The sequence below is a fragment of the Glossina fuscipes genome, unplaced genomic scaffold, assembly GCF_014805625.2.
Source record: "Glossina fuscipes isolate IAEA_lab_2018 unplaced genomic scaffold, Yale_Gfus_2 147, whole genome shotgun sequence".
Classification (NCBI taxonomy): domain Eukaryota; kingdom Metazoa; phylum Arthropoda; class Insecta; order Diptera; family Glossinidae; genus Glossina; species Glossina fuscipes.
This window is the reverse complement of record NW_023998490.1, coordinates 2566909-2588489: the sequence shown is the minus strand read 5'-3', so window position 1 is coordinate 2588489 and position 21581 is coordinate 2566909. Positions and strand designations below refer to the sequence as shown.

Genomic DNA, 21581 nt, shown 5'->3' with positions numbered 1-21581 from the left:
ACCTTTAAATCGATCGATAGAACCACTTCTAGTCGAACACTTTCCGAATCGATCGCTATAATGACAACGCGGGTCCATATCAAGTCCTTGTAGGTGCTGCACACCCGCACAAACTTAATACACCTCTTTGCCATAAACAATGTAAAAATAATAAAGAAGCAAACATAAAATGTTTGGGGAAATTTTTTTTTTTAAATTCAAGAATTTTTTTACATAAAATATGTTTTTAAAAATATTTTTATGAAAATATGTATTAGTTCTTACCGCAGGTTGCAATTATTTTATGCTCCAATAAACTTGAATTTCAATATCTCAAGAGATGCATTGCTAAACCAGTTCTAAAATAAATAGAACTTATTTAGATTTAGATTTTTTTTTATTTCTACATCCAAGTTAAAATTATTTTAAAATTTCAGTAGAGGAAAAGTTCACTTTCTTAAGCCATTGTTCGCAGGCCATATTGGGCCATTGTGTATATTTGACAAAAGAAGGGAACGAGATTTCCATGAATATATTCAAGTCTTTCGAAAATGCAAAGGCGACCTTGCATTGAATTCAAAATTACATCAGTTTCTTTTATTTTTCTTTAAGATTTTTTAATGATGAAGACTATGCTTGTTTCGTAAATATTTTACTGTACTTGAGTTTTTTAATGATTAAGTGTTAAAATGTACTTGAAATTTTTTTACTACATGTGTAGAAACATGCAGGGCGTACATAACGCATCGAGACGCAAGAGACTAAAGTAGACTTGAATTTTGTGTTTATTTATTTCCAAGATTAATTTTGTTTTTTTTTTTTTTTTTTACTTTTTAAGGGCACATAGTGAGAATTACAATTTTTTAAAAACAAATTTTGTGCTTAAAGAGAAAATTAACAAATTTCGCCAATTTTTATTATTATTTCAGTTTAAAGTCTCAGTGCTCAGTCTGATGTATAAAAAATATTGCGTGAATTAAAAACTTTAAAATACTCAACACTGACTGTTCCACCTATGGCACAGAAAGCAATAAAAACAGGCAAATGCTTCTTCCAAAAATTCGGGCATAAAAAGGAATTACGTTTCTTGCCATATGAACCGTTTTCAGTACACGCTAAATTTTTCTTGCGTCAACTGTTTTCTAAAAATGAATTGTATGAACAACGGTACGTGCGGCGAGGTGACTCATTGCCAGCGAGCATTTCAGTCATTAGCTAACTCTTTACTTCGTAGCTTTAAAGATGGTAGCCACAATTATTGTATTTGAACACGACACACGTGATGCACATATGCACATATATACTTGTAATTAGCTTGGCAGGGAAAATTTTGAAATAACCGCAGACAGACTTGAAAAGATCGTAAAATAATCCGACTGGGGTCCCAAACATCTAATCGCTCATCTTAGTTCGTCGTAACAAAAAATCCATTAAATCTATTTTTGCCTTACAATTAGGTAACAGTGTCGTTTTATTTTACCGCATATTTACTATGGACCACGGATACGTCGCAAGTGACAAGGCAATCACAACTAGATCTGAAGTGAAGATTATGTGCGTTTTTAGGTTTTTTCAGTCTAATCAGAAATTTGGCGACATGAAGATCGCAAGTTTGTGATCATCTTTCCAGTGGATAACAAGGAATTGAAAAACGAGGAATTAAAACAAAGATATAACATGTAAACGAGTTGAACTCTGCTGGGGCCGACTCTTGCATACTCACTACTATTCGCTTTTTTATCATATCAATTCCATTTCATTGAGCGGGTGCGGCTGATTGGTTATATTTTCAGCCTTCTATCTTTCATCATTGTGCAATTGTGTAAAGTGAGTAATGAAACAGAGATGCTTTCATTTAACACTTTACTGTGGGCGTGTCCTTTGATCCGATTTTTCCCGTTCTCAACAGAAAAATTGCGATTGTAGAATATCAACAACGCATATCATATAGACACAAACATGGCTAGATCGATTTACAATTCCACGCTGACCAGGAATAAATATACCTTATAGGATCTCTAACGCTTCCTTTCGGGTGCAGCAAATATTCTGACAAAATGAGTTAACTCCGATCCTCCGGTAATGGATATAAAAAATGAGAAAGAAAAGAATATTTTCAATAACTTAACTAATAATTTTTCGCCTGAGTGAATGTTTAGGCAAAGGTTTTTGGCTAACCACTGAATGGTCGTGGGTTGAAATCTGACCTGCCGTAAAGTTTTCATGCTAGGGGCTTTAAGGTCTTACTCTTGGTTTCTGACTAAGTTTCTGTTTCATTAGACTTGATGTAAGATTTGGGGGACAGCAGAGTGATCCGTGAATATTCATGTTTATAAGAATAGAAAAGGCACGAGAAAAACTCGTATATAAATTCTTCACAATTCTTTATAGTGAGGATTAATCTGAAATTTTGCATCCCCCGATTGGCAAAGTAAGACACTTCAAAAAAAGTGCAAAGTGAGTATTTATCATATATTCGCTTAAGGCAGCTGCATTTATGTAAATGTCACAAGGGAAGCTTGCTTTTAAATGACAAGCATGGGCTTTTGTATTTGCGTTAAACTAAAGGCCAATAATAACATAGACCTACTTTACCATTGGCCAAGTAAACAGTGAATTTGATTCTAACATAAAAGAACAAAGAAGGAAAAACATCTTTTAAATGATGCTTAAGTGTATTATGTAAAAGAGACCAGTATCACTTGACACAGTTGTGTCCATTCGGCATAGTGCATAAAGTGGGAAAAGGCTATCTTTCATATTAATTTAGGTTAACATAATATACTCCCAATATGATAATGACTTATTGTCCACGAGAATAATGAAAATATTTCTATCATACTTCAGATTTAGTGAGTCATTCCGTTATTTTATTAACACGCTTTAAAATGATACCTCTCCACACATACGACTATTTTACAACCTGTTAACATTTATAGGCATAATAAAAAGACAACAAAACAAAACAAAACAAAAAAAGAACAGAACAGAACAGAACGAAACAGATCGCAATACAGCACACAAGAGAAATTCCTCGCAGTTGTTGTGCAAATGCATTACATTTACAGTGCAAAAGTCAAATTGTTGTAAGTACTTAAATTAAACAAGATGTATAACATAGGAGAAATAAGAGAGACACACACGAAACAAACGGAAAGCGTGTTCAGCCGTAAAGTCAATCGAGGGACTTTACTTGGACACTTTCGGTGGCTGTATATTTATGTATGTATGTGTGTATATATATATATGTATATATCTGGTTATAAAATCAATTATTGTGTCACTTTATGGGGAATTGAAAGGTTTATCCCATATATTGCCGCAAACGAACGAAGCTGTTTGCTACATACATGTAGCGTATAAGCGTCAATTGATTTGTTATCAAAATTATGGTAAAATGTTTATAGTAAATCTTGGCGTTGTGTTTTCTGTTCTTTATTTGAAATTAAAATAACCCACGCTCAGGCTGCATTTTTTAACAGACTCCTAGAGCGCTTATGGTCAGCTATCCTTTAAGAATTAACGCCTCCGGAGAAGTCTTTTGTCTTGCCTATTGCACTCATTCTACGAATAGTAGTTTTTTTTTTTTTTTTTTTTTTTTTTTTGTATATATATCTATGTGCGTTTATTTGTCGCTTATGTCCACAGGTAATTGTATCCAATATGAGTCTGTGCTGCTTTCTCGCTTCCTTATGTTTATTTTTAGTGTTATTGGTCCAATTCATAACAATACTACTACCAACAATAACAAAAACTACAATATATCCATCGGTTTAGTATCAGAGTGCGTACCATATAGCGAGTGTAGGCCAAATATTATGCTCTTGTTTTAAGTAAAAACATGTCAAGAGCTTTGATGATATTTTATGTTAATTCATCCGAAGTTTAAGGAGATCAACAAAGCTATATAAAAGAAAAGAAAAGAAACGAAAAGGAACCCCTAATGTTGTTTTTTGTAAATTCTTTCATTTATCTTAATAACACTTGGTCGTCGATATGAAAGCAAAGCAATTCTTGTGACCATACACGAAAGAGGTGACCAGATGTCAAAAAAAAAAATTAGAATTTCATGTCGAATAATTGAGAACAACGCTAATAAACAAAAATTTTATCCAAAAACAATTTTTCAAACAATTTCTTTACTACTTTGGCGACAATAACACAAAAGAATCGACATATTTACCTTGTGTGTTTATTGCTTCGACGAAAGATGACTTATTCAATAAGGGGTTAATGCTCTGATGGTAGAGAGCTGGTTTATTATGTGAGAAGTACACGGATCGATGCGCCGCATCACCAGTCATATATGTGGGCGGGGTTTTTTTTAACATTTTACTTTTTACATGGTTTTGAAGACTTTTAAACAAATCAAGACCAGATATAAACAAAGAAATTGTTTAATCATGTCAACGCACAACAATCCCTGTTTAGGTAATTTATATACCCTTGCAAATGTTATCATCAAAATGTATATATTAATCGTATTCGCTGAAAATGTCAACCATTCTGAGAAATTCCATAGCTAGAGGATACCTAGAGCCGGTATAGTAAGTAAGTATAATAAAATGGCATAGATCTTTTCGCAGTAGTTAAGAGCAATTGGTTTAGAGAATTGTTCAAATTTTTTAATTTTTGATGCTTTTTGGGAACGATTCAATTAATGGCTATGAAAAGGGCTTGCAAACTATATAAAATTAATGCTAAACAGGTGCTTGAACATGGACAAATAAATTCGATTTTCAAATGATTTTCATTTGCAGTTTCAAATTTTCAAATTGAGATCGTTTTCTTTATTTTTTCTTTATTATGGTGATCTTGTAATTATCTCTCTTAACTTAATATTTGATTTTCTTGGCAAAGCTAAAGACATTTATTCATAAATTAACCCACATTTATAAGTTTACATATTTTACCCGTAACTATCAACTCCCAAGAAAAAATAACTCGCAACATTGATTTTTCAAAATACTTCCATCGATCTCCGCAATAATCGATATGAATGCAACGCAGCTCTTGTATATAGATGTGACCTGATATAGGAAGCGCTTGCTCAATCTCTATTAAAAAAATGATGGTGTTAAAGAGGAAATTGAAATCATTTTTTTTTTTTTTTCAAAACCTTGAATTTCCGTTTGCTTTTATAAATTCAATAAAAGACGAGAGGTCACAAGGGGGTGTAGCTCAGATGGTAGAGCGCTCGCTTAGCATGCGAGAGGCACGGGGATCGATGCCCCGCATCTCCATTAGGGAAGTTGTACCTGGGGTTTTCACGCAACTTCCTTTTTTTAATTGTTTGAAAATTTTTAACTAAATCAAAATAAAAAAATTGCTATAGTCATGTAAAAACAAAACAGCGTACGCACGCTTAAGTTAACTTAAGTAAACCATACGTCATCGTAAATAATATGTATATCCTTAGGATACATTTTTTGTGCGGATGTCAATTTTTTCGAGAACTTATATCAGAACTAAAAGGTCCTAATTGTAATTAATAAATCGACATTCGTTCCAAATCGAATCAACAATAATTGATTTGTGACATTATGGCGATGTCACAAAGATATTTTTCTTGCACTTTACATTGTAGGGACAGTAAAGACAATGGGTATGAATGAATGTTGGGAAATGTAGGGCATTAATGTTAGCTAGCGGTTGAACACAAGGGAATTTGGCTCCGATGGTAGGACGCTCGCATAACAAGTGAGTCACTTCTTTTAACTTTACATCACTGTAATAACGATGATAGCGCTAAAACCAATAAATACGCTTAGGATTAATATCTGAGTTTAAAAGTTCAAGAATTGAGTTGAAAAGTGCGCAATGTGGGCGGGTTAAGGAGGCGCCTAATTTTATTTACGATAAAGTTTAAATTCTTTTACGATTGAACAAACTGTTACGTGTTATTATGATGTAAGTAAATGGCGTATTTCTTAGGAATAAATTCCTATTATTACGCTTAGGATAGTTAGGATAATGAAGTGAGTGTCTGCTGATTTTAGTAAGGTTAACGCTAAGAAACGCTTTAAAACGTTGAAAAGAACCCCTTACACCTTTGGCTTCATATATACGATTGTTGCAAAAATATGAGGCCAGTTTACAGTTCCCGATATCGAGCAAATTTGATCGATTAACCTCGATAGCTGTAGTTTATTGTTAATGAGCAGAGGAGACCTTACAAATGATAATAATTTTTTTTTGCTGTCAAATAAAAAGCAATTTAATCGTAACACTTCTGTCGAGTAACACACATATAAAATACGATCGAATTTATACGATATTCAGAAGTATGAATAGGCACATTGTTTAGGTTGGCGTCGAATAAGACTTCGAAGCGAGCCGTAAATAAGTATATATATACCAATATCGATGAGCAAGACCAACGAACCAGTCAACAGATTGCGTCACTTTGTCTAATGTAATGCCAAACTAAGCATTTAATAAATATTAAAAACTTTAATTTTTACAAATTACGACGAAAATGTCTTACCTATAGGAAGTCGTCAAAGTTGTGAACCGACTAAGTCCAAATAATAAAGTCAACTTTTTTGGCAAATATTCTTTTGTTTTTTTTGTTCAGCTATTTTCGTCACAGATCACAAAAAGTCTGCCGTACAAAGGGCTATTTTCTATGCGATTTCTTATATATGTAGGAGGAAACACAAAAAACTGATCAATATGATCTCAACTTAACACAATTCATGCATATGTCAGATCAATATGCCATGGGCCAATTTTGATAGAAAAAAATATTAAAGATTAGATTTTCTTGCCTTATAAAGAAAGTTTCCATTAGGTGAGAACGATTAAACGGGCTGATGCAGAACAGAAAACGTTCCGTCTCATTCAAATTTTCCTCAATCCGTTAGGAAGCTTAACAGAATGTAGAATATCTGAGTGGTATAGAGCATAATCACTTTCCTCTCGAGATTTGCTGTCTAACAATCTTTAAAATTTCTTGATTTTTATTACTCGTTCGATTGAAATATCATAACTTCCAACGAGCAGGTAGTTCGGATTGATTGACTTTAGAATATGAAGCTTAATACACTTCTTCTGGAATTGTGAATAATTGTCTGTTCTTTTGAATTTGAACGTATGACCCGATTGAATGCGAGGCATTATCGGCATCTGGTCCCTTTGTGAAAATATCTAATGCTTTTCATTTTCTTTCGTAGGACATTAGATATTAGAACACATCTGTTGTTCTGCTGATCTGTTGCTTTGTTGCTTTTATCTTCAGCTCTAATAACAATTTGAACACTATATACAATAACATGTTCGCACGCACGCGGTCTAAACAATTCTTTTTTCGTTATGCTATAAGTGTGTTTGTGTGTAACTACGATTGTGTGTTAGGGTTTATAAGCGCAACTTTACCATCTCATTTATAACAATAAACGCACAATTTCAGTCATCACCTTGTTTTTTATTTTATTTTTTTATTTTATTGTTTGTAAGCAATAAAAGACCACATGGGGTTTTTAGTGAAAATTATGGCAAACAAGGTTAAGTTGTAATAGCTAAGTAAGGTAAGTAAATATATATATATATATATATATAAAGAAGAAAAGAAGAAATAATATTAGAAAAGAAAACGAGAAAAAATGTGATTGTTGTTTTTGTTGCTATCACAAAGGATTAAATTGTGTGAAATGAAAACCCTTTTAATGCATTGGCTAAGCAAAGACAGACTTCGCTGCTGTTGCTGTAAGTCAAATGAAAAAATGAAAGAAAAAAAAAAAAAGAATCAATGATAAGGCAAAAGAAAGATCGACCGACAGATCGCCCGACCGAGTGACTCCCTATATATTATACACTAGAATTTCCCGAAAGGGCTTCAAAATGATATTTATAACGCGAGTTAACAAATAAATAGTAGGCAGGATAGGCCTTCTCTTTGCTTGGTTGTTTGTTAAGTGAGTGTTTGAAGCATGTGTGGGATGCGGCAACGAGTGTTTTGCAACATGTTGCAAACAAAATATTTTGCAGAAAATAAACCTTAATAAAATAATAAAGTAAAAGATAGAAAAAAAGAAAAAAACGAAAAAAAAAAACAAAACAGCAAAAGAAAAGAAAAAAAGCAAAAGCTTGAACAAGGCGTTTGTTTTGCTTGAAAGTGATTTCTGTTCATCAGACAGACGGCCGGCCAGCAGGATGATCAGCAAAGTTAACTGGAGGAATAAAATAAACAAAGAGAACAACAGCGTTTTAGAATTTATTTCGTTAAAAGTTAAGGTTGAAGTTGATGCTGATGTTGAGTTGTCCCTTCATATACACATATATAAATACGCAAACACACCCATGCATAAGTATGGAAATGCAAATGAAAATGTTAAAGTCATGCAGTTCAGTTGCGCTCATAAGTTGCATGCAATGTACATATGTATGAGTTTATAAGCACATATGTATATATATATATATATATATATATATGTATACATATGATCGTACATATTGTTTTGACCAGCCTTGCTTACAAGGCAATTATGGCTATTTTATGAACCTGGTCAAGTCATAGTTTAGGACTGATTGACAAATAAATTTAGATGCATGCGTGTCGATAGAATTCAACTCAACATTTGCATACCTTTTGTTTTCCATAGCTAAGCGTCACTAAGTATAAGTCTTTTTTTTGTTCTATGTGCTTAACTAAGTGGGTGCTTTAAGAAAAGTGATCTTGTTTCCCTGGACTGGCCTCATAAATACACTTGAATATCTTGCGCAGCAGTGGTGGCAGTGGTGGCAGTGGTGTACGGTGAGCGAAGAAATAACAAAAGCAACAACAACGAAAAGTAACAGCAACCTCATCATCTTCATTATTATCATCGATGGTAGCATCTTTCTCTTCTTTGCCTTTCGTTGCACATATGTGCATATGTGCATAATGAGTTTTCCATTTCATTTTATTGTATGGGAAAACTAGCAGCAACACAAAAAAAAAAAAAAAAAACAGAAGGAAAAAATATAAGCGAAGAGGAAAAATCTCTTTCTCTGATAGATTTTTAATGTCGTTTTCTAAACTAATTAAGATACCGGGAACTGTTGTTGCTTGAATCAGGAGTTAAATGCAAATATATTCTTCAGATGTTTGCAGCTGCTACTGTTGCTGCTGTGGCTACTGCTACCCCGTCATAGGGAAAGCCAGGCAAGTTTTTTAACAGCAACACTAGCAATCAGGAAGTCGTTGCCCATCGTTGAAGGTGGTTTGTTAAATCAAATCAAAACTTCTTTACTTCAAGTTGACCATTACGAGTAAATGATACAATAACAAAGTAACAACAACAATAACAACAACAGCAGAAACAACAATCCTTATACTTATTGATTGATGTATTAGTGCCAATTTGAGCGGAATGACTGCAAAGTATAGTTAAGTGACTACAGAAGAGGAAATAATTTCAGTTTCAACGCAAATTGACGACTTTTCTTATTATCGATATTCATTAATATTTTTATTTTGTAAAATTTCGATTTTGTAAGAACAAAAGCTCTTACGCTTCATCCTGCGAATTGGTCGCCCATTTCTCGAAAACCTTCGCAACACCTTATCGATTTGATATTTAATTCAAACTTCACGTTCAAATTCACGTTGAAAATTATACTCGTCTGCCCCGTGGCGGCTTCTCAGCTCAAAATACCGTAAAGTTTATAAAGTTTAGTCATTTAACTAACTCCTTCCAGCAGCAGAGGCCTTTTTAAATTTCTCTTCATTTTTGAACTGTCAACATCAACCATTGCTGCAATGATATTTCACAAGTGAAAACTGGGAGGCTTTGAGACAAATTCGCTGTCCAAACCGCTAATTCGGTGATTAGAATTTATATGAGCAAAAGCATGATGTATTAAAGCATAACATTCTGACTGGCGAAGTTGAATTCCCTCTGACAAGCAGAGAAATATTGCATATGCTATTCGAATCACAAAGAGCGACAGTTTGAGGCGACTTCTAGGACGGCGCCATTATTGGATGACACTTTTCGAAAATGATTTCACCTCGACAGTTATAGTGAATGGATGCATTACCGGACGAAGTCGACTGATTTTCTCACCTCAAGTTAATTGTGTGCTTGCTTATTTTCACTAAGACAGCGGTTCAGCTGATTGGCTTAAAATGACACCTGAAAGCGTCTGCATTTCCATTTCTTTGACGTCGTCAGTGTGTGGCAAAAACGGAAATGTGTGTTTTTTATGAAGCATGAGCATGGAAAACTAAATGCCGTTGCCTAAACCGTAAGTCGAAACTGTTGAGAGAAAAAGCCCAACGCTTAAGCTTGCTAACGCGATGCTGGATACTATCCATTTCTGCTATTCGCATCGTCTATATCCGAAATTAGAGTATAGTTCGCAAATATAGGGAAGAGCTTCCAGATGTTGCCTGGATGCATCATCCTGGGCGCATCAAGGGACTGAAATGATCTTGAGTGATGAAAGTCAGGCCAAAAATTTTGAGACTCTTGAACATCGTCGTAGTGTGAATTGAGCTGATATGAACAAATGTTATCTAAAGTAAGCTAAGCGGCTTGCTCAGCGTTCTCGCCTTTTTGTTTTGGAGTTTTCCGTACACAGCATCAGACATTACGCGATTCCTTCGTTATTTGCAGCCATTTATGCATGCATTTGATTGAAACTTTTTTATTGCTTAGCAAATGTTTGCTAAATAAACTAATAAACAGATGGCGCTGTAGTAATTTTACTCAAAGTTAAAAAAATTTGATTGAAATTTCGTACTACAAGCAAATTAATAGGTGGTCTGCAGTTCTTACAAAAGTATTGAATCTCAGTTGGAATATTCCGTGTTAGTTACAAAAAATCCGAGAGAAGAAAAACGAATGCAACTTAATCAGATCGACGTTATAGAGCTGAAACAGTAATTACTCAATTAATTATAATACGCCGACGAGGGTGGTCGCTGAGATACTCAACTTAATCTAATGAATGCTCGCCATTGCCAAACTCAAGGAGTTCGGATTGCTTCTCCCTTTGCAAACTTGCAAAACTTGTTCGTCGTTAAAAAATGTTTAAAAATGAAGAGCAAGTGTGGTTGCTGACTATTTTGAGGAGCTCGATACTCAAAAAAATATCTAAGCTTTTAAACTTACTACCACATGGTCACCTCGTAATACTTATAGTTATTACTCAGTTAGTAGATATATTTATATCTACTAAAAGTTTCCATTCACGTATCGTCGAGAAAAACGCTAGATAGCTTCACTTATCGGCTTAACTTCGAAAGTCTACGACTATGGTCCAAATGTAAGGAGAACTTTGTTTTATAGGAGCTCAATGGTTGTTCAACTGCTTGCAAAATTTTGGGAGAGAATATTGGGAAGAGGTTATTGCACTGTATTCCTAAAGAGATTGCATGGCACGGACATGGAACTGAATACGTTCTTAATAGACGCCAAAACGATTGTTAACACGCGACAGTTTATATATCTGGCTTATATGCAACGAAGAAGATCTGCTTATCCTAAATGAATTCTTACTTAACACAGCTGACATTATCATCATGACAATGTGAGCTGTGAACTATCTCTTCTAACAACCGACCCTTCAAACTCTCAAAGCATCGAATTAGTCGACCATCTGCTGCATAGCCTTCATTTGGCGTTTAATGACATTTTTTTGTAACCAAACGTTAGCACTTGTAACTTGTGGGTAAAACAATTTGTTTCAAACACTGTTTTAGAATGAAAACTACACAACGATAAATGGTTCGATAATAAGCTAAAGTGTCAAAATCCATAAATTAGAATAACTTAAAGAGCAGTGAAGCAATATTTAAGAAAACAGTTACTGTTCATATTTTGTTTTTATCTTACGCTTTAAAATGTATTTTTATGAAGTTCGCTTTTCTAAGATACAGTCCGTATCACTGGATCGTGGATATTATGTGCAAGAGAAATACACTTCAAAATTCTTTTATTCACAATGACATTCCTTAAATGTAGGATTATTCACAATTTATTTTTGGCAATACTTTGGACTGCTCAGCTCAAGTACTCTTTTTCAATTACTCCTCTCCCATCCACAAATACTCTATGCAAATACATTTTTACACTACACCCAAATTCATGGCTTCATTTTTAATTCCTGTCGGCCGGAAGCTGCATGATGCGCCTGCGAATGTGCACTTGGCTTCTCCCTCTTTAGGGAATTTACTATTTGGGAACATTACTTACCTGGAATGAACTGGATTTGGAATTTCCTCAACAATATTATGACTTAGTGACCTGTGAATAGCGAATGGAAATTTTATTTCGCATTGGATTGGTTGCAAATATAATCAAATTAATTATGAGTTGCAGAGATGGATGTTGGAAGAATAATTTGAATTGCATTTCGTTATGTACACTCTTTAGGTTAAACAGGTACGTGTGTGTACCTTGCCTGCCTTGAAATTTTACTTTCTCTCCCGAAAATTGTTAGTAAAATCTAAACGTTATCTTAAATTGAGATCTTAAGGTTAATAGAATACTTTAATAATTTCTCAACACAACAGCGGCAACACGATTTGCTTACATAAACATCATTAAAGATTGGAGCGTAGAGAGAATTGAGGGAAAGGCTCTTTGCATGCATTCGGTCTTAACAGCGCTGCTTAAGAAAAGAAAAGTCTTTCGTTTGCAAACGAAGTATCACTCACTGCATTAAAAGGAAGTTTAACTTTTCAAAGACAAAAGTTCATAATGCAAGGCGGCGTAACGACGTAAGAGTGTGAGACGACCAACCGAACACAGCTAGAAATGTGACTGCTTGAGTTTAGTAAATCGCTAACATGTCATGTCACATGCTGTGACTACTTGTTGCGTTATGTTGCGCATTGTGCTACACGAGTCAAATCAAATCGAATCGAATCCTATGCTCCTGCCAAGGCCGATTTACTTTAGCCGATGATTACAATGATAATGATGACGACACAATGATGATAATGATGATGATGACGGCGATGCCTGACGATTCGTTACGTGTTTAGTTTCTCATGTCAAATTAACAATTGTTGTTTGCTTGTCTACTACTCTAGAGCCTACCTGTCTGTTTGTTTGTTATTTGCCAACAAGGTTTGCCTGCCTACTACCGCCTCACTGCTGCCGCCTGCCGTCTACCGCCTGCCTGCTGTTTGATGCTTGTTGCCTTTTGCCAACGCATTGCATTGCCTGCCTGTTTGTCTGACTTTGTAAAACTTAGGTGATATATGCTAATTGCATTTATGTGCTCAGTGTCATACAATTCTTTGAAATTTCTTTTTCAACTATTTTTTTTTGCGATGATGTTGATGTAATGTTGTGTGCGATACCTCGGCATATTGCATTACGTTCTCGTGTAATGGTTTCATTAGAGCTAAATACGAATGACTTTCATACCGAAGGAGGAAAAAAACTGAAAATTCGTAAACTATTTTTTTAAAACTGATGTGTTTTAAAAGTTCAAAAATATAATTTTTGTTTTTATTAATTACAACGACACTATTGTAATATTATATAGAATAAAATAGAATTTAAGTCAATAAAAAATTCATGATCGCTTTATAGCGATTTATCCAATCCCCTAATTTTCCAAAGAGTTTGTAATCAATGATGCGAGCGTCAGTTGACGATCATGGCTTACAGGCGTTCGTGAATATCTTTAATTTAATTACACCCGCTATAGAAGACATGGTAGCGGTATTGCATTTCTCAAACATGTTATCAGTCGGACAAGGCCGATTACTTAGTGTCCCGTACAACTTCGTCTAGTGTAATTTTTTATTAATTTTCGTATAAAAATTCAAAAACTATACTTTGTTCCCAAGTAAAACATGCTTTTCATGAAAGTCCCTATATAGGAATATGTCCATACCAAAATTTACCTAAATGAAAACTTCTTGTTAAAGATTGTATTGTTCACCGATTTTTGTCAAAAAATATTAAATTTTAGGCTTTTTTGCCTATGGAGGCTTACTTTCCATAAGAACATTTTATGATCCGTGGGTCTAAAAAATTGATCTATTTGATCTAAATTTGATATAATTAACTTTTATATCAAATCGAAACTATAGATCAGTTTTAGGCATGGTATATTGAGAGGTTAGACCTTTTGGACATATAAAGATTCAATTTTCGTAGAAGCGATTGTATAGGCGTTGGTCGAAAACATTGCCGTATTCGATTCAAACTTTTCACATTAACTTAATGCGCCGAAATATCGTTACTAACACATTTTTTAAAAATTGTAGTTTTTTTTTTAGATAAGGTGCTATACAGAAGTGCTCGCAAAAGCGATCCGGTCTAATTCATTTTAAATAGGACTCGTGGTTGAACCTCGGCCCAACAAAAATGGTCAAAATATTTCAAAAACGGACGAGCTTAAATTGATTCAGAAAATTTGCCATAACTGTTGTAAGCAAAAAATACGAGTTGCTTGCTCGATAGACCCGCATGTCCTTATTCAGCGTTCATAAGGCGATCAAACACACTGCAATGGCTTATCATTTGCATTTTATTTATTTATAATGGCACATGTTAAGAAACAAAAGCAAGGAAAGTTCCCTTGTTGGGCAAGATCGCTCATTAAATATCTTACATCACTTTATTTATGATTCTTCCATGTCTTTGAACGACATAGGGGCATTGCAGATGACGCCGTCCTCCTAAAAATTAACGTGCTCTACGTTTATAGGAACAATTTCGGTCTAAAATGAAGTCAACCAACGAGTTTCGGAAACATATTAAATCGCCATGGACCTAAAACAAGCACTATTTTTGAAAAGTCCGGCACAATTATAACGTCAGCCAAGAAACAACACCGAACTGTGGGCTATTGTCTTCGGAGAGACTGTTCGACTATTTCATTATATAAAATCCATTCATGATTCATTTATTTTCTGTCGAATCGGTCATCAATCGGCGTATATGTATGTAGCGAATGTATTTGAAAAACCCTTAACGCTTACATGTCAAATGTCATTGCAGTGATGGTTATAAGCTGCCGCTTCAAAAATGACGTGAAATCTGAAAAGACGCAATAAATCTGACACATGCAATGAAATCCAAAGTTATGGATTAAATATAACCTACGAGTGTAAAATCCATTTTTCGAAAGAGTGCAAAAAGTAGATCAACGTAGTCCAAGCTCACACCAAATCACTCTTTTAGATTAAATCTTATCATAAAAATGAACCTTGATGCTCCACAAAGCCCCACTGTTTATGAATTTGATCCGAATTTAGAGCAGGGAATGTTTACATTAAATTATTATTCAAGAACTATTTTCATTATGGAGTACTGTTGTCATCCGCCCGAGTGGCTGAGTGGGCAAGCGGTCTCGACTAACAACTCAATTATCCTAGATTCAAGCCTCAAGCTCGGCTCAAATTTTTAATACAGCCAATGGACTTAGATGTTGGTGCTTTAAGACATAAGATAATAGCCATAATAATAGGTTCCGTTGTCAAAAAGTTTATTGCATCTACTACTGAAGCTAGGGATCCGATTAATTATGGCAAATAGGTCACAATATCTACAGGGAAGTTGCAGAGACTCTCTAAATAGTTTATATTCTTGACCAATATTCAGGCATGTCCGTTCGTCTGCGATTATGTGTGGGTGCGTGTGGTAAGCTTCCGAATCGGATGAATCGTCGAAAATATAAGCGATAAGTTTCAAATTTTGCACAAACATTGTTCATACAAGATAGCTGGTATTGAAAATGGTCCAAGACGGCGGTAACAACTAAGAGCACCTGTGATTTCAAAAGCAAAAATGAAAGTTTTTTGATCATTACTTATACATTACGTTATATCACGGATATAACGATAGTAATGAAGTTTTCATGTGCTCTCTTTAGGTGGCCCTAAAAAAGATTGAAAAAGCATTTACCATTGTTTTACATGATGGGTGCTTGGTTGGTTGGGTCAGGAAATCGTCTTATCATTTAATATATATGTTTGCCGAGAAATATTAAAAATACGAAATTGTTTTCATTCAACGAGTTTTTCAAAGTTAAGTCGCGCGAGGAGTGCTTGCAAAAACTTCTTACTACAATCATTTTCAACAAGATTCGTTCTCGAATAAAAGCCCAAATGTATTGATATCATTGCTGTTCAAATCGGTTGATATAATGAGTTCTTGCCGTGGTAATCCGAAGGCCAAGTGAACAACAATAGCACTACAAATTATGTTTTGCGCTAATACTCTAAGCTGCTTTCCGCAAACCTCTCGCCGAAGTTGTATGTATATCGAAGCATTCAAATACCATTGATTTTTGCTTCCTTAGAGTATGTTCCCTGCAAAAAGTCTTTTATCGTTTCAACGATCTTTGCGATATCTACTGATATCAAATCCCATAATCTCGTAATCGTTTGTGTGTTACACTCTTCCACATATCCTTATTAATCACATCTAAGTGACTCTCCTTTTGATATAAGCAAATCTAAATTCTAAATTAAGCTATTTAGAGGTGAATGAAAGCTTAAGCTTCTCAAAATAAATACATAAGAAAATTCGTTTTTAATACTTTTAGCTAATGAATCGTGCTTCCATGCCTTTTTTGCGCCCATAAACATATTGCGCATAGAAAGTATAGCTTCTGTTTTAGATAATGTTTAGATTGTAGAATAAATTAAGGCATGAGCGACTCCTGCAAGCACTACTGTCGCTCCTTTTTTTCTTTTCCTAAATTTCTTTCTTCTACCTATGTCACCATATTCTCGCGCCTTTACCAAGTCTATTGTTGTATTGAAAAAAAATAAAAAAATAAAAAATTAAAAATAAATAAATAAATAAAAGACTAGAGAGCTTCATCCTTTAATTTAAAGGTAATTTTCAAAAAGTTATTTGCTTTTTGTTTTTGTTTTCTCAAATTATCGTAATTTAGAAAATTAAAAGTTTTTAAAAATCTTTGACGTGCAAAGCATGTGATGTGTTAAGGATAAAAATTGTCGCACATCCGTTTATCAGCAAATGAAAGTGAAACTTAAATTGAAATTGAAACTGAGACAAGACGGGAAGACTAACAGAGCATACCAAAGGTAAACTAAATTGATCACAACCTACAAAAGATGTCAATAAAAGGAAAAGCAAAAGCAAAAACAAAAACAAAAACAACAACAATAATAATATATATGGAGAACAGTAACAAATTCGTGGGTTTGTAATGAAAAACAAATCGATTGATCGTTTAGTTGTCACTTTAAGAATTGTGTTCGGCCAAGAACATGTATAACAACATGACCAACACGCTGTCCGCAAAAGATGAAGTTTTAATGATAACTTTTGCTATAACATACGGGACAATCGCTTCAGTCATCTAGGCGATGTCAGGCTAGGTGCTAGCAGTGTGTGAATGACATTATGGTAGAACAAATGGAGCAAAAATGAAAATCAATTTAAAACGTGACAATGTTTTGTACGCGTGTTATACAATAAACATTTTTTAGAGCTTAATGAGGGCGCGACAACCAAAACACATACAAGCAAGAGCCACAAATTACGATTACAGTCCGTTCCCGCCTCGCAGTAACGTTCTTTTTAAGAGAGACGAGAAGCTATATGATGGCCGATTAAGTGGCAAGAAGGCAAATTGCGTTAAGAAATGAGGTTAAGAAGTAAGTAAAATGAAAGATCCTTGAAAAAAAAAAAAAAAAAACAAGATAAATAAAACGCCATAGCCCACTATTAAATGACTTATAACACCTAACAGTTAGTTAAGTAACGATTTTTAAAAATGATGCGTGATATGAGAACAAGTCGAACAAGCCACCTCCAGGTCGAACCATTTCAATAGTCTTCGTCGTTGCGTGAAAACACGTCAGGATAACGAATTTCATCAAAGCCTTTGAAAGTTTGCAGAATTGATAAGTTGAATACAAGCGAAGAAGATAAACATACGAACACAGGCGGGAGCTTAGATTGATTTGGAAAGTGATTTTGAAAGGGCTTCTGAATCAATAGGTTCAATAAAAAAAAGGTGGCATGATCTTAGGTCCTTCTGGGTGTTACATACATTCGCACTAACTTAATACGCTCTTGCATCACCCGTGGTGCAGAGTATAAAAAAAAAAACTGAAAATGAAGAAATTCTTAAAAGTAAGGAATTTCGACATATTAGTTCTTTCCACGATTCCACGCTTAAGGGCTTTTTTGCCAGCGACTTTTCCCAACAGTTGTCAATAGAATTGAAAACAAGTAAAGTGTCAATATTTCATATAAATGAAATATGCGATGTGCTGCCTTTGCATACAAGTAATAAAAAAATAAAATGAATGTTTTCATGCTTTTTGATTTTCCTACTTTCAGATTTATTATATTATATTTACGAGTGTGCATATGTGTATGTTCAAACACGCCATCAACAATTTTACACTTATCGTTTCACTTGTTTCCCTATGTGGTGGCTATGTCTGGTAATATACAAGCAGAGTACGAATGTTTACATGCTTGCACATGCCTCTAGGCACGATCATGTCCTTAATTGATTTTACATCTCTCAATGACCATAATATTCTGTGACTCTAAAATTTATGACTTTCATAGTCATAACATTATTGTTCTTGTTCTTATTCGTTGTTGTTTATGGATTTTATAAATTGTGTTGTTTGTTCGCTAAGGTTTAATCGCGCGTCTCTTGTCTTACACTTTAACTACTCGACTAATTGATTTATTATGAATTAATTGTTGATTTATGAGAAGAATATTTTTTATTAATTTTATTTTGTTTTTGTTTTGGCTTTTTGTGAAGGTAAGGGCCCGTGTAGCAATAAATGCTTATGTTCTTGCATAAATTCAATATTAAATTGATAAAATAAAACGCTATAAAATATCTTATTATATCACTTTAACTACTTCCTTATTAGCTTCGCCAATAAAATGTTTTTTTTTTTTTTTTAGAAAGAAAAAAAATTAAACGAGGATCATTTTTGAATTTTGCATATAACGTGACAAAGCTACATTGCCCCCATTTTTTTTTTACTAACTGTAGATGTAAATCGAATAACGAGAACAATATATAGAAATTACTACAAGAGAATAGTGGGAATGGAAGATAATAGTGAATATTAATCTGATACATGTTTTTCAATCACCAACATCTTCGATAATACATAATGATAACATATAGGTGCAATAAGAAATGCGTTTTAGAAACTCGTTTGCTCTTTGAAAAATATCATAAAATTTCTACCGGCTGGGATGGTAATGAGTCTAATAAACTAGTGACTAGAGCTAGAAACTAGCGAAAAAGATAATTATGCATTATAAAAATTTAGAATCTCTCTTATAGATGTAAGGACTAACGCTTTCTAACGGCGACCCAGGCTTTCTTACAGGAATATTTATATATCCGATCCAACTACCTTCTTAATCAAGCACTCCCTTAGAATTCACTTTATTGACAATCGAATACGTAAACTTATCTAATGCGGCACATATCCTTAGTGCATTCCTTAGCCTTCCGTTTAGTGTTTAGTTAATTTATCACTATTTCATTTGTTACAGAGATACCTTCCACTCTCTCTTTGCCTTCGGTGGCATTTGCCTTTTGGGCAGCCTAATAACAATACAAGAGATTTACTATTACGAGCACCTCAAATGGTTCCGTAGAGCGATTATATCACTCTCTCTATCTCTCAATTATCAAACCCTGCCTTGATCTTTGCGACCGATAACCAACTCTCATAAGAGTGGTGTGCCAGTCTTCTTTACGCAACAATCGAGCGAGAAGGCGACAATGAATCGAATTTACATTTAAATCGAATATTAAATTTTTCTCTTTCAACTGTTTGGTCGGGGCTAACGGTAACGATAAGTAACAATTTTAGTAGTAAAGGTCTATTTCAATAAAAATTAGGATGTAGGTTGGATTAATTGGCATGAATAGGTGCCATTTATTTTGCAATGCGAAAGGATTTATTAAAAAAATATAATTTATTTAACGGTAAAAACGATGTGTGCACAGTAAGGCTGCAAGCGCCTGCAGAATCTATGCTTTTCGGAAATAATTTGCAAAAACGACATATTATCGGAATTTAGAAAGCAATATGCCAGTGCTGTTTACGAGCACACATTACTTTCATTAGTCAGAAAAATTTCTCGAAAATGCAGCATTTTTGCTTTTAGCAACAACTGGTAACTGGTGGAGATGTTCTGACTATTTCCGTTGATGCAGTTGGTGTATCGCTTTGTAAACTGCAAAGGGGTTACTTAGTTCATTTTCGAAGAGGATATGTTAACATTGTTTCTTATTTTGCTTATCGTCCTTATTCGTTTTTATCATAATTTTTATATACAATACACGATTCTTTTTATACGCTTTTCTATGTGTTTTCGGCAAAAATATGAAAGGAAATAGGAAAAGTTGAAAGTAAGAAAATTATATTCTCGCATACCCACCGCCATTAAAAATGTTAGCGTCTTTTACTTGTTGTCATAGAAAAGTGATTGAACTAAAATATTAATATTTCACGTTATACTTCACTGAAAGGTATTGCTAACAAAAATTAGTCTACCATCACCGCGACGTCGACCGCAATTAATTTAGAATGAACGCATTTAACTTTTCGCCTTGTACATTCGGACTATCGATGATATTGTTAAGAAAAAATTAATCCATCAGGTCGTGCCGTCCGCCATATTTATTTAAGAATTTAAACATTTCTTAGGCAGATAACATATATTATATATATCGTTCGTTTGGGAAATCTACGAAACATTATTCATACTGTTTAACGTATGGATTAATAAGCATAGAACGCTAGAAAAGTGAAGTCGTAGAGTTTGAGTGGGATGGACGTTTTTTTCTATTTTCGCACATAAATAGTAAAACTTTTGGTAAAGTAAATCTCAGCAATAACAGCCTTCTAACCAACCCGCGTGTGCAAAATTTTCAATGTTTCTACCAAATTTGAAAGCGATATACAAATTTTTGCGACCACGACAGTATCAGAAACTCACACCACACGGACACACAGACCCACAGACGGGCAGACATCGCAATCAGAATTTCGTGCTGATCAAGAGGATCTTTAAAGCTTCCCTTTGGCTGTTGCAAACATTATGACAAAATGAGTATACCGACCATGCTTCAGCGGTGTCTACAAAAATTCAATCAAAATATACTTTACATAATAATTAGGACACTGTAGGTTATTTAAAAGAGAATAGTTTGTATTCTAGTGAAGAGTGCGGGTCAAACAGTGTGCCTGTTAGAGGACGCTATGTTAAAATATTGTAAAGGGATCTAGGGGATACATAAATTTTACCGAGAGGTTTCTTAGTTAGCAACTAACAGCTGAAAAAATTACTGTACGATAAAAGCGACAACAACGACGTGGACCCATTATAACAATTATTCACTCATTTTGTAAAGCTCTATAATAATTTTCACTTCCCCTGTGAAGATTAAAGTCTTGCATTCGTTTTCGTTTCACTCTTTAAATTAAGATTATAATCGGTATTGCAGGCTAAGAGTAAGGAGAGTCTTAAGGGACTAATAAGGGCTACGCTTCCATAAGTGTGAGAGTGTCAGCGATGTTGTCTATTCGACTCTCTTTCTCACACTTATGGAAGCGTAGCGAATAGACAACATTACGGAGGAAATTAATTAAAAATGGGATAAAGCCGTAAGAC

The 21581-nt window shown here is 34.2% G+C and overlaps 1 non-coding gene across 1 annotated transcript; it reads left to right on the top strand.

Moving 5' to 3' along the window:
- The first annotated feature begins 5149 nt into the window (after positions 1-5149).
- On the top strand, positions 5150-5222 carry Trnaa-agc. Its single transcript has one exon. It is a non-coding gene; the product is annotated as a tRNA-Ala (tRNA).
- Positions 5223-21581: the final 16359 nt, after the last annotated feature.